At 47.3% G+C, this 12,738-nt stretch overlaps 1 protein-coding gene across 1 annotated transcript in view; it reads right to left on the reverse strand.

The window, feature by feature from the left end:
• EVL (Enah/Vasp-like) overlaps positions 1-12,738 on the reverse strand; it is a 168,912-nt gene that overhangs the window by 46,575 nt on the left and 109,599 nt on the right. The window lies entirely within an intron of this gene.

The raw sequence follows: 12,738 nt of genomic DNA on the forward strand, positions 1-12,738 counted from the left end.
TCCTTCCAACTTTAAGGAAACCAAGGTGCAGGGGGTCTGAAACAGGAAGGAGATCAAGCCCCCAAGACCACCCTCCAATCAGTCAATCAATCAATGGTATTTATTGAGCACTTACTGTGTGCAAAGCATTGAACTAAGTGCTTGGGAGAGTACAATATAACAGTGTTGGTAGAACACTCCCTGCCCACAAAGACCTTACAGTTCAGAGGGAAGGCTTCCTGAATGCTGTTGCCCAGTGTCTGGAAGGCAGAAACTGGTGAGTCTCAGTTTGTCTAGGGAGATTCCTTGGTGTCTCCCTTTCCTTGCAACTCATCTTGCAAGGCCCAGGAAGGAACGAAAGAGAGTAGGAAGGTTGGAAAGAACCACCAGAAGACCATCATTCTGCTCTCCCGTGGTGGTTGGGTTTCCAGGATTTCTTATGGATTTCCAGAGGGAAATGAGAAAGGCCTGGGTGGGTGGTTTGGGGAGCAGTGGGGTTTGTGGCCCACTGGAGTAGCTTGTCATGATATTAGAGAAGCAGTGTGGCCTAATGGATAGAGCATAGGCCTGGGAATCAGAAGGAACTTGGTTCTAATCCCAGCTCTGCCACTTGTCTGCTGTGTGAAATTGGGCACATCACTTCACTTCTCTGTACCTCAGTTACCTCATCCGTAAAATGGGGATAAGACTTGGGAGCCCCATGTGGGCGAGGGATTGTGTCCAACCTGGTCAGCTTGTATCTATTCCAGTGCTTAGTACTAATGCCTAGCACATAGTAAGTATTTAACAAATACCACAATCATTATTAAATGATTATGATGTCTCTGGGGTCTGGCATTTCAGCAGAACTGCCATCACAGAAATGGATCACCAGGTACAGCTATGCTACAGCTAACTTCCTTCCTTATTACTAAAACTGGTCCCATGGGGAGGGAGCAGAGCAGTTAATAATAGTAATAATCATGACAGTTGGGGTATAGTGAGGTGCTTACTATGTGCTATGCACTGGGACAGCTACAACCTATTCAGGTAAGATACAGTCCCTATCCTACATGGGGCTCATAGTCCAAATGGGAAGGAGAACAGGCATTTAACTCCCATTTTATAGATGAGGAAACAGAGGTCCAGAGCCGCTTCTCATGTGCCGCTTCCCACATCCCGTTCTCTCCGGACCGCCCGGAGCCGGGGAGAGGCGGGACCGTGCCCAGGGGGACCGTAGTCTTTCAGACTGGCATCTGTGCAGTTGATAACCAATGCAGAGAAGCAGCGTGGCTCAGTGGAAAGAGCCTGGGCTTTGGAGTCAGAGGTCATGGGTTCGAATCCCAACTCCGCCACATATCTCGGGAGAGGACAATTTGACAGAGGTGGCGACTTTGCAGTCTGAAGCGTCCAGGAGCCTTCTGAGTCCCTCTTCATGAGCAGTGTGGCTCAGTGGAAAGAGCATGGGCTTTGGAGTCAGAAGTCTATTAATATTATTATTATTATTATTATTACTCTATTTTATATGTACATATTTATTTTATTTTGTTAATGTGTTTTGTTTTGTTCTCTGTCTCCCCCTTCTAGACTGTGAGCCCGCTGTTGGGTAGGGACTGTCTCCAGATGTTGCCAACTTGGACTTCCCAAGCGCTTAGTACAGTGCTCTGCACACAGTAAGCGCTCAATAAATATGATTGAATGAATGAATGAATGAAAAAGTGAAGGCAGCTCCTAGTGGGCAGGGAATGTGTCCATTTAGTGTTATATTGTACTCGCCCAAGCACTTAGTACAGTGCTTAGCACACAGTAAGCGCTCAATAAATACTATTGAGTGAATGACTGGAGCAGGCATGTGGCAGAGCTGGGATTAGAACCAAGGTGCTCTGATTCCCAGCCCCGTGCTCTTTCCACTAGGTCACGGGGAGTTCACCAGATAGGCCTTGGGACATCCAGAAAAGCCCTACAAAGGGAGCAGCTGGCTGGCAGAGCAGAGGTGATCGAGGACCAGGGGTAGGGGGCATGGATTTTCTCAGAGGGCAGAGAGTGCCACCTTGGCTGCCCAGGAAGGTTTGAGGTGTCTCCGCTTGCATGGTGAAAGGTGCATTCCCACGACAGGAAGATATCAGGGCACACACAGCAGGGGGAGGACTTGGCTAGCAGGTGTCAGGCCAGGTGTCTGTCGAATGTTACATCGTACTCTTCCAAGCGCTTAGTTTAGTGCTTTGCATACAGTAAGCACTCAATAAATATGATTGAATGAACAAATGAGTTGAGAATAACTTCCCACCTGCTGCCAACGAGTCCTTGTTTGGAAAACGGTGTTAGGCGGGTGTGTTAGGGAGCATTAAATAATTCATTGGGCTCCCCCGGGGCTTTGTGTAGGACTCAACAATGACACAGTTTTCATTCCTCCCACAGCCATGGGCAAGGGGAAGTCTCAGGACCAGGCTAAGTTGGGCAACAGTGATATGTGACTTCCTGGAAAGAGGGAGTCCATACTGCAACGACCGCTACAGATAGCGGTTTCCATTTTCCTTTAAAGAGAGTGGAAATGATGGAATTCTGGAAATCATCTGATTCCCAAAGAACTGCCCCAGGGGTGGACACAGCAGAATTAACTGTGAGCCAGGTCTCAACTTGTGAACAAGAAAGTTTTTATTCCACCTTAGACTGTTCAGGAATCACCAGTCTCTCTCAAATACAGGGGGGTAGACATGCCCCAAAACCAGTCGAGGCTTTCCCACTTTAGCAAAAGTGACCCAGAGAAGGTAATGAAAAGAAAGTCTCCTTTTCTGGCTGCCTCTATCCTGGTCAGAAGAAGGGTGTTATCTGTAGAGATGCCAGAAGATATTGCCCAGGATGCCTTGTGGTGGGAAAGCACGGCATTCACTGAAGGCAATGCCAGTTCTGCAGACTTCGCATTTATGGAAAGGGCAGGGCCCCCTCTCGTGGAATAACACCTCATGGAAGAATACAGGACTCAGTGGAGCTATGCTGCCTACTCAGAGACTCACTTTCTCTGCCTTCTCTATGCAGTGATGACAGCAATAATACATAGCATTATGGATAGAGTACCAGCCTCGGAGTCAGAAGGTCATAGGCTCTAATCCCAGCTCTGCCACTTCTCTGCTGTGTGGCCTTTGGAGAAGTGGCGTGGCTCAGTGGAAAGAACACAGGCTTTGGAGTCTGAGGTCATAGGTTTGAATACCGGCTTCGCCAACTGTCAGCTGTGTGACTTTGGGCAAGTCACTTAACTTCTCTGGGCCTCAGTTACCTCATCTGTAAAATGGGGATTAAGACTGTGAGCCCCCCGTTGGACAACCTGATCACCTTGTAACCTCCCCAGCGTTTAGAACAGTGCTTTGCACATAGTAAGTGCTTAATAAATGCCATTAAAAAAAGTCACTTCATTTCTCTGTGACTCAGTTACCTCAGCTGTAAAATGGGGATTAAGACTGTGAGCCCTATGAGGGACAGGGACTGTGTCCAACCCAATTTGCTTGTATCTACCCCAGCACTCAGTACGGTGCCTGGCACATAATAAGTGCTTAACAAATACCACAATTATTAATTATTATTATTATTACCTTGAATTGGGAAAGCATCTAAATTTTTCAGAAGCAGCTGCCCAGCACATCTCCATGGTCGGCAGGGGCAATTATTGTTATCCCTGTTTTATGGATGAGGAAACTGAGGCTCAGAGAGGTCAAGTGACTTGCCCAAGGTCACACATCAGATCACAGTGGGAGAGGCAGGACCAGAACCCAGCTTTCTGGCCTCCCAGAACTTGGGCTTTCTCTACTAGGCCTGTGAGGGCAAGGGCTCCAGGAGAAGTGGGGGGAACTGGGTGGGGAGCTGGCGGGGTGGTGGGCACATTGGCCCAGTGAGCTCCCTATCTTTTAGCCACTGAATCCCAGGTCCCGGCTTTGGGGCTCCAATCAGGGTTGCCAGTTAGGAAGTAAGGTGAAAGTAGTGCCAAGGAGCTCTCACACACACATGCACAACAGAAACTCCTCACCATCACCATATAAAGCACTCCATCACCTTGCCCTCTCATACCTCACCTCACTACTCTCCTACTACAACCCAGCCAGCACACTTTGCTTCTTTGTTCATTCAATCATATTTACTGAGTGCTTACTGTGTGCAAAACACTGTACTAAGTGCTTGGGAGAGCACGATATAACAATAAAGAGACACATTCCCTGCCCGCAATGAGCTTACAGTTTGCTAACCTCGCTGTACCTCAGTCTCATCTTTCTGGCCGCCATCCTCTCGCCTGGAATGCCCTCCTTCCTCACATCCGATAGACAATTATTCTTCCCCACTTCAAAGTCTTACTGAAGTCAAATCTCCTCCAAGAGGCCTTCCCTGTCTAAACCCTCCTTTCCTCTTTTCCCACTCCCTTCTACATTGCTCTGACTTGCTCTCTTTATTCACCGCCCCCACCAGCCCTACAGCACTTATATACGCACCTGTAATTTAATTTATTTATACTAATGTTGGTCTCCCCCTCTAGACTGTAAGCTCGTTGTGGGCAGGAGATGTGTGTTACACTGTTCTCTCCCAAGAGCTTTGTACAGTACTCTGCACACAGTAAGTGCTCAATAAATATGATTCACAGACTGACTGACTGACTGACAGTGGGTGGCCCCATCTCTGCATGCTGAGAGACAGCATCTCATTTCCTCAGGGGTGGGGACTTGAAACGGGAAAGAGAAGAGGTCAGCTCCACCCTACCTCCGGCTGCCTGGGCTGGCTCTGTACAGGGGATGGAGGAGAACTATTGGGTCTCCGAGGTAATCTGGGCTTCTTTCTGACTTACTTCAAAATGCTCACAGATCCACAAAGGATTTCTGCAGAAATACATTTCAAAAATGGGATTCCTGCAAGGGAACATCTTGATCTTCCAAAGGATTGTTTTTTTAAAGCTCTCAAATCCTCATCATTCTCATCAAAAACCTGGATCCAGTTGAGAGCCCGTTCCCAGTTGAGAATCAGGAGGACTGATTCTCTGGAGAAGACACTAATCCTAGGAAAAGTCCAGGAAAACCATAGAAGAAGCAGACAAGCAGCTAGATGGATGGAGACCATAACAACGATAACGGAAGAACCATTAGAAATGTTGCAGATTATGGCAGAGGACAGGATGTTCTGGAGAACGTATATCCATGGGGTTGCTATGAATTGGAAATAACTTGATGGCACATAATAATAATAATAATAGTTGAAGGGAAGGTGAGGGTTGTTGGGGTTGGGCTTTTCCCCAACAGGCAGTGCAGGGGTGTGTGTGGCCAGAGGCCGAGAGGGGATGGGGGCTATGAATGGGGATCTTCCTCAGCACTCTGGTAATTACTGCCACTGGAGCTCAAGTTACACAAACAACCCTATCCTCCTATAGCATGGGGGGAGGGGGGTGCTCCCTGAGAGCCCCTCCATAGGGGAAGCCCACCACCCTCATATCTCTGCAAAATGCTTCTTCTGACGTGGTGCTCCACTCAGACAGACAGACGGGTGGCCATCTGAAGAACATGCCCCACTGCCTCTACCACTGCATTCTAGCCAAGACCTGATCAACTATGTGCAGGGCACTATACTGAGAGCGTGGGAAAGTACAATCAAACAGAATTAGCAGTCACGTTTCCTGCCCCATAACAAGCTTACGGTCTAGAGGGGGAGACAGAGTGGAAACTCATGTTTTGGCAGGATGGAGCAAATTAACTAAAGCCCAAGACACCAGCTGAAGACAGCAGGGTCCACGGGCAATCTGGGAACTGACCCTCATCATGGCCAAGTATTCCAAAAAAATTCCCAAGTACCCATAGTAATAATAATAATTATGGTACTTGTTAAGCACTCACTACTTGTCAAACAATGTCCTAAGCGCTGGGGTAGATACAAGTTAATCATGTTGCACATAGTCCCTGTCCCACATGGGGCTCACAGCCTTAATCCCCCTTTTACAGATGAGGTGTCTGAGGCCCGGAGAAGTTAAGTGACTTGCCCAAGGTCACCCAGCACCAGCACATGGCAGAGTGGAGATTAGAACATAGGTACTTCTGACTCCCAGGCTTGTGCTCTATCTGCTAAGCAACTCTGCTTCAGTGGGCATCAAGAGGGAAAAAGTACATGCAATCATTATGCCGAGTCTCCTTGTTCTCCTGCACTACATCTATGCTACTGGCTCTGCCATGAGCCATTTCTGTTGGTCTCTTTCTTTTGCAATCTACTATCAAACACATTTTCTGTCCTATTAGGAATACATCTGGGGCAGGTGACTCTTTTACTTCGATCTCAGACGGAGACGGAAAAGGCAGCCACAGCCACACACACCTCCAGTTCAGCTTCCTGAACAACTCCATCCAAACGGCTTTCCAAAATGACAACAGCAGAAGCTTAAAAATACTGCCTTTTTTTTAAACAGTATTTGTTACGCACTAACTATGTGCTCCACACTATATTAAGCCCTGGGGTGGATATAAAGCTTATCAGGTTAGACACAGTCCCTGTCCCACATGGGGCTCACAGTCTTAATCCCTATTTTACAGATGAGGTAACTGAAACACAGAGAAATGAGATAACTGAGGCACAGAGAAGTGAAGTGACTTGCCCAAGATAAGACAGCAGATAAGTGGAGGAGCTAGGTTCAGAACCCATGTAATTCTGTTTCTGGGGCCAGTGCTCTACCCATTAGGCAATACTGCTTCCACCAGCCCGGTCTCAAGCTTGCCAAGTGAACCTACTCCCAAGGAACTGTGCCAGGCAGGGCCTGTTCACTAGGAGGAACCTGACAGACGGTGTCTGATGTCCTGGAATACAGTGGGTGACATTTCCCAAAGCCAGAAACGTGAGGGGAAAATCCCCTTCTGCTTGGGTTTCGGCCAGGGGAGAGGGCTGAATGTGCCACTTGTCCCTCGGGGCTGGGCAGCCGGCAGGTAGGTAGGGTGCACAGGGGGAGAGAAAACGCTTGGTGTGTCAGTCAAAGTGGCAGAAAGCCACCCCGCCCAAACCCCGGAGGAAATGGGGCCCAAGCATTCTGTATCCTCCCCAAAATCTTAATAATAATAATTGTGGTATTTGTTAAGTGCTTACTATGTGCTAGGCACTGTACTTGCTGCGGGGATGGGTACAAACAAATCGGGTTTCTTCCTGGAACTCATTCATTTATTCAGTCACATTTACTGAGTGTTTACTGAGTGCAAAGCACTGTACTAAACATTTGGGAGAGCACAATATAACAATAAACGGACATATTTCCTGCCTGCAACGAGCTTCCAGTTCTGTTTTCAGTTTGGCCACCCTCTGGGGGCCAGGGCAGGGTGCCTTCTTCCTTCCTCCTTCTTCCCCCTCTAGACTGTAAGCCTATTTTGGGCAGAGACTGCCTGTTATACTGTTAGATGGCCACTCTCCCAAGGGCTCAGTACAGTGCTCTGCATCCACTAGGCACTCAATAAATACAACTGACTCCTGCTCCTATTCTTTGTAAATCATCAGATTATGCACATATCTTTCAATTATATATTGTAAATTATTTATTTATATTAATGTCTGTCTCTCCCTCTAGGCTGTAAGTTCATTATGGGCAGGAAACATGTCAGCTCATTTTTTTTATAATGGCATTTTTATTAAGCGCTTACTATGTGCAAAGCACTGTTCTAAGCATTGGGGAGGTTACAAGGTGATCAGGTTGTCACACAGGGGGCTCACTCAGATTGTACTCTCCCAAGCGCTTAGTACAATGCTCTGCACATAGTAAGCGCTCAATAAATACCACTGAATGATTGGTTGATCTGCATCTGCCTTTCTCCCTGCTGGTGCACTGTAAGCTCCCCCAAGTGCAGACTGAGCCCCCTTTTTCCTCTCCTCCTCCCCATCCCCCCGCCCTACCTCCTTCCCCTCCCCACAGCACCTGTATATACGTTTGCACAGATTTATTACTCTATTTATTTTACTTGTACATATTTACTATGTACTATTCTATTTATTTTGTTAATGATGTGCATCTAGCTTTATTTCTATTTATTCTGATCATCATCATCATCATCATCAATCATATTTATTGAGCGCTTACTATGTGCAGAGCACTGTACTAAGCGCTTGGGAAGTACAAATTGGCAACATATAGAGACAGTCCCTACCCAACAGTGGGCTCACAGTCTAAAAGTCTGATGACTTGACACCTGTCCACATGTTTTCTTTTGTTGTCTGTCTCCCAGTTCTAGACTGTGAGCCCGTTGTTGGGTAGGGACCGTCTCTATATGTTGCCAACTTGTACTTCCCAAGCGCTTAGTACAGTGCTCTGCACACAGTAAGCGCTCAATAAATACGATTGAATGAATGAATGAATGAATGAAAGTGCTTAGTATAGTGCTATGCAGCCAGAACGGGCTCGATAAACACCAATGACTGATCAGCTGCTTGACTGAAAGTGAGAGGTGGATAATAATAATAACGATGGTATTTGTTACATGCTTACTATGTGCAAAGCACTGTTCTAAGTGCTGGGAGGATACAAGGTGATCAGGTTGTCCCACGTTGGGATCACAATCTTTAATCCACATTTTACAGATGAGGTAACAGGCACAGAGAAGTCAAGTGACTTGCCCAAAGTTACCCAGCTGACAATTGGCAGAGCTGGGATTTGAACCCATGACCTCTGACTTCCAAGCCCATGCTTTTTCCACTGAGTCATGCTGCTTCCCAAGATAAGACGGGCGAGTGGAATACAGATTTCTGCCCGGGTGGGGGGAGCGGAGGAAAAAATCAGACCCACCCTGTTAGGCAACGAGGTCTGAGGAAAAAAGGTCCCACTTGAGTTTCCTTGTTGTTCGATCACCAGCTGCATGATGGAGCCCTACCTGACCTCTTCTGGCATGACACTCACCACCCAGTTGAATGCTAGAGGCCCGGTCATAACCAAACTGTCTCCCTTTCCCCAAATTGGCTTCCTCTAGTTTCCAGCCCTGCTCACTGCCTCAGGGGGTTCAAGTAGTCTCCTGATCTTTGTGCAGAAACGCTCTGGGCATGTTACTCCCTTCCTCAAAAATCTCCAGTGGCTACCAATCAACCTATGCATCAGGCAAAAAGTCCTCACCCTGGGCTTCAAGGCTGTCCATCACCTCGCCCCCCACCTACCTCACCTCCCTTCTCTCCTTCTACAGCCCAGCCTGCACCCTCCACTCCTCTGCCGCTAACCTCCTCACTGTGCCTCATTCTTGCCTGTCCCACCATCAACCCCTGGCCAACGTCCTCCCCCTGGCCTGGAATGCCCTCCCTCCGTACATCCACCACACATCCTTCTCTCTTCCTCCCTTCAAAGCCCTACTGAGAGCTCACCTCCTCCAGGAGGCCTTCCCAGACTGAGCCCCCTTGAGGTCTTCCCAGACTGAGCCCCCTTTTTCGTCTCCTCCTCCCCAACCCCCCTGCCCTACCTCCTTCCCCTTCCCACAGCACCTGTATATATGTTTGTACAGATTTATTACTCTATTTATTTTACTTGTACATATTTACTATTCTATTTATTTTGCTAATGATGTGCATCTAGCTTTAATTCTATTTGTTCTGACGACTTGACTCCTGTCCACATGTTTTGTTTTGTTGTCTGTCTCCCCCTTCTAGACTGTGAGCCCGTTGTTGGGTAGGGACCGTTTCTATATGTTGCCAACTTGTACTTCCCAAGCACTTAGTACAGTGCTCTGCACACAGTAAGTGCTCAATAAATACGGTTGAATGAATGATCTTGGGCCACCTGGAATCAGTTGACTCATTTAAAAAAAACACCTGGTTTGAGCCAGGGAGTCGTTCTCGGGGGTTGCATCTACCTGGGCCATCCTGTTCCCTTGGGTTTGTACATCCTGATGCTGGTCGTTCGGGCATGGCCTGAAGTTGGCTAGCTGGGCCGGGTGACTTATTCATGACTTTGGACTAAATATAGATCTCAGCAAGAGCAGGTCAGGGAGGGCGAACACATCACCTTTGCCTCATCCGGGGGAACAAAGAGGCCCACTTGAGACTTTTAAGTTTCTCACTCACACACAACTCCCTCCCCCTCGTTTTATCCACCCTGACATTAGAGAAGCAGTGTGGCGTAATGGAAAGAGTATTGGCCTGGGAGTCAGGAGACCTGGGTTCAAATCCCGACTCCACCACTTGCCTGCTGCATGACCCTGGGCAAGTCATTTAACTTCCCCGTGCCTTGGGGATTCAATACCTCTTCTCCCCACCCCTACACTGTGAGCCCCATGTGGGGTAAGAGACTGTGTCCAACCCGATCATCTTGTATTTCAACTCTATTGAACTCTTTCCAGTGCTTAGTACAGTCCTTTGCACACAGTTAGTGCCCCCCGCACAATGTGATGGATCAGGGCAGACCTGCTCAAGAGTCTTTAGCAGGAGAAATTATATGGACACAGCTCTCATGTTTCAAGATGGCCAGCCCTTATCTTACATTGTGAGCCCCTCAAAGTCCAGGGCCGTGTCAAATTCCTACTTGTGTATTTTCTCCTAGGGCTCAGTACAGTGCTTTGCACACAGTATGTGCTTAAACAATACGATTACTATTACCTGCAGGCAGCACAGTCTAATGGATAGAACACGGGCCCAGGAGTCAGAAGGACCTGGGTTCCAATCCCAGCTCCATCGCCTGTCAGTCAGTTAGTCAGTCAGCTGGTCAAATGTACTTAATGAGTGCATACTGTTTGCAGAGCTCTGTACTAAGTGCTTGGGAGACTACAATATAACAATAAACAGACCTTGCTGTGTGACCTTGGGAAAGCCACTTACCTTCTCTTGGCCTCAGTTATCTCATCTGTAAAGTGGGGATTCAGACAGGGACAGGGCCCCCAGTGCTTAGTACAGTGCCTAATTGTTATTATTATTATTACTTTCCTGCTAGAGCTGTGTATTTGGCCCAACTTTTTTTTCGGGTCAAAGTGCTGAAAAATAGCATGTCCCTCTGGGTGTGAGTGCAGTTACTTGAAGGTGACACACACAATCCACCCCCATTTTTAAAGGTCACAGAATAAGCCACAAATTAAGAGCTCAGATGGGAACGAATATTTCTCTCTTGCACACACGCAGAAACTAACCATGCATAAGCTCCAGACACTAAGATAGCAGGCGGAATCTACCCACTATCGCTGTCCTCTTCAGTCTAGGCTCTGGGCCAACAACTTTACACTTGAAACCTCAATTCCGTCAATAGCAATATTTATAAAAGCAAACACCAATGAATCACACTGTCTCGCTCAGACACAGTCTCCCAAGTTTGTTCTGTTTCCCGATCTCCCCACCCAAAGATCAATGTGGTCTAGCAGCCCCCAGCATTCCCAAATTCCTTCCCCCCTTACTCCTATCCCAGGGCCTAAAAGTCTCACATAATTCCAGTCAATCAATAAGTCAATCGTATTTATTGAGGGCTTCCTCTGTGCACAGCTCTGTGCTAAGCACTTGGAAGAGTAAACCAGAGATGGTAGACATGTTCCCTTCCCACCAAGACCTTGCAGTCTAGTGGGAGATAGACATTAAAACATATTATGGATCTGGACTAAAGTGCTGTGGATGGGGTGAATATCAAGTGCTTAAAGGGTATAGGGCCAAGTCCAAAGGTGACACAGAAGGGAGAAGGAGAAAAGAAAAGGAGGGCTTGTTTGCCTAATCCCATCATGGGAAACTACTTTTCATAATGGATGGGGATTTTAAAAAAAGATTTACGTCATTTGCTAAGACCTTACCATATGTCAAACAGTTCTAAGCAATAGGGCAGGCACTAGTTAATTAGTTCAGACATAGTCACTGTCCCACATGGAGCTCACTGTCTAAGTAGGAGGGAGAACAGGTGTTTAATCACCATTTTACAAGTGAGGAATTGAGGCACAGAAAAGTTAAGTGATTTGTCCGAGGTCACACAGCAAGCAATTGGCAGAGCCAGAATTAGAATCCAGGTCCTCTGACTCTCAGGCCCATTCTCTTTCCACTAGAACAAGCTGCTTCTCTTGGGGATGAAGGCAAAACCTCCAAACTGCATAGATGAAATAACCCATGTCACTTGGCGTGCTAATGGGCAGTATATGAATATCATTTATCCTTATTTACATAGATGGCATATATGTGCAACTGCCGACAGAATCAACCCGATGGAAATGAAAGCCTTTTTGCAAACGATCAGAAAATTTGGTATGATAAGATCTAGTAGAAAGGGTCTGGCAGCTATTTCACCCAAAACCCTGGTCAGGGCCTCAGGTATGATTTCGGCAGACAATACTGTGTCCTGGTGGCAGCATGGCCTAGTGGCTAGAGCAGGAGCCTGGGAATCAGAAGGACCTGGGTTTTAATCCTGACTCCACCACTTGTCTGCTCTATGACCTTGGGCAAGTGACTTCACTTCTCTGGGACTCAGCTCCCTCACCCATAAAGCCCATTGCGGGCAGGGATTGTCTCTATTTGTTGCTGAATTGTACTTTCCAAGTGCTTAGTACAGTGCTCTGCACACAAGAAGCGCTCAATAAATATGATTGATTGAATAAAATGGAGATTAAGATTGTGAGCCCAATGTGGGACAGGGACTGTGTCCAACCTGATTAGCCTGTATCTACCCCAGGGCTTAGAATGGTACGTTACACAGAGTAAGCGCTTAACAAATACTATTATTATTATTAGTATTAGTATTGAGAAGCAGCGTGGCTCAGTGGAAAGAGCCCGGGCTTTGGAGTCAGAGGTCATGGGTTCAAATCCCAGCTCCACCACTTGTCAGCTGTGTGACTTTGGGCAAGTCACTTCACT

This window comes from Tachyglossus aculeatus, chromosome 1 (genome assembly GCF_015852505.1).
Source record: "Tachyglossus aculeatus isolate mTacAcu1 chromosome 1, mTacAcu1.pri, whole genome shotgun sequence".
In the NCBI taxonomy this organism is placed as follows: Eukaryota; Metazoa; Chordata; class Mammalia; order Monotremata; family Tachyglossidae; genus Tachyglossus; species Tachyglossus aculeatus.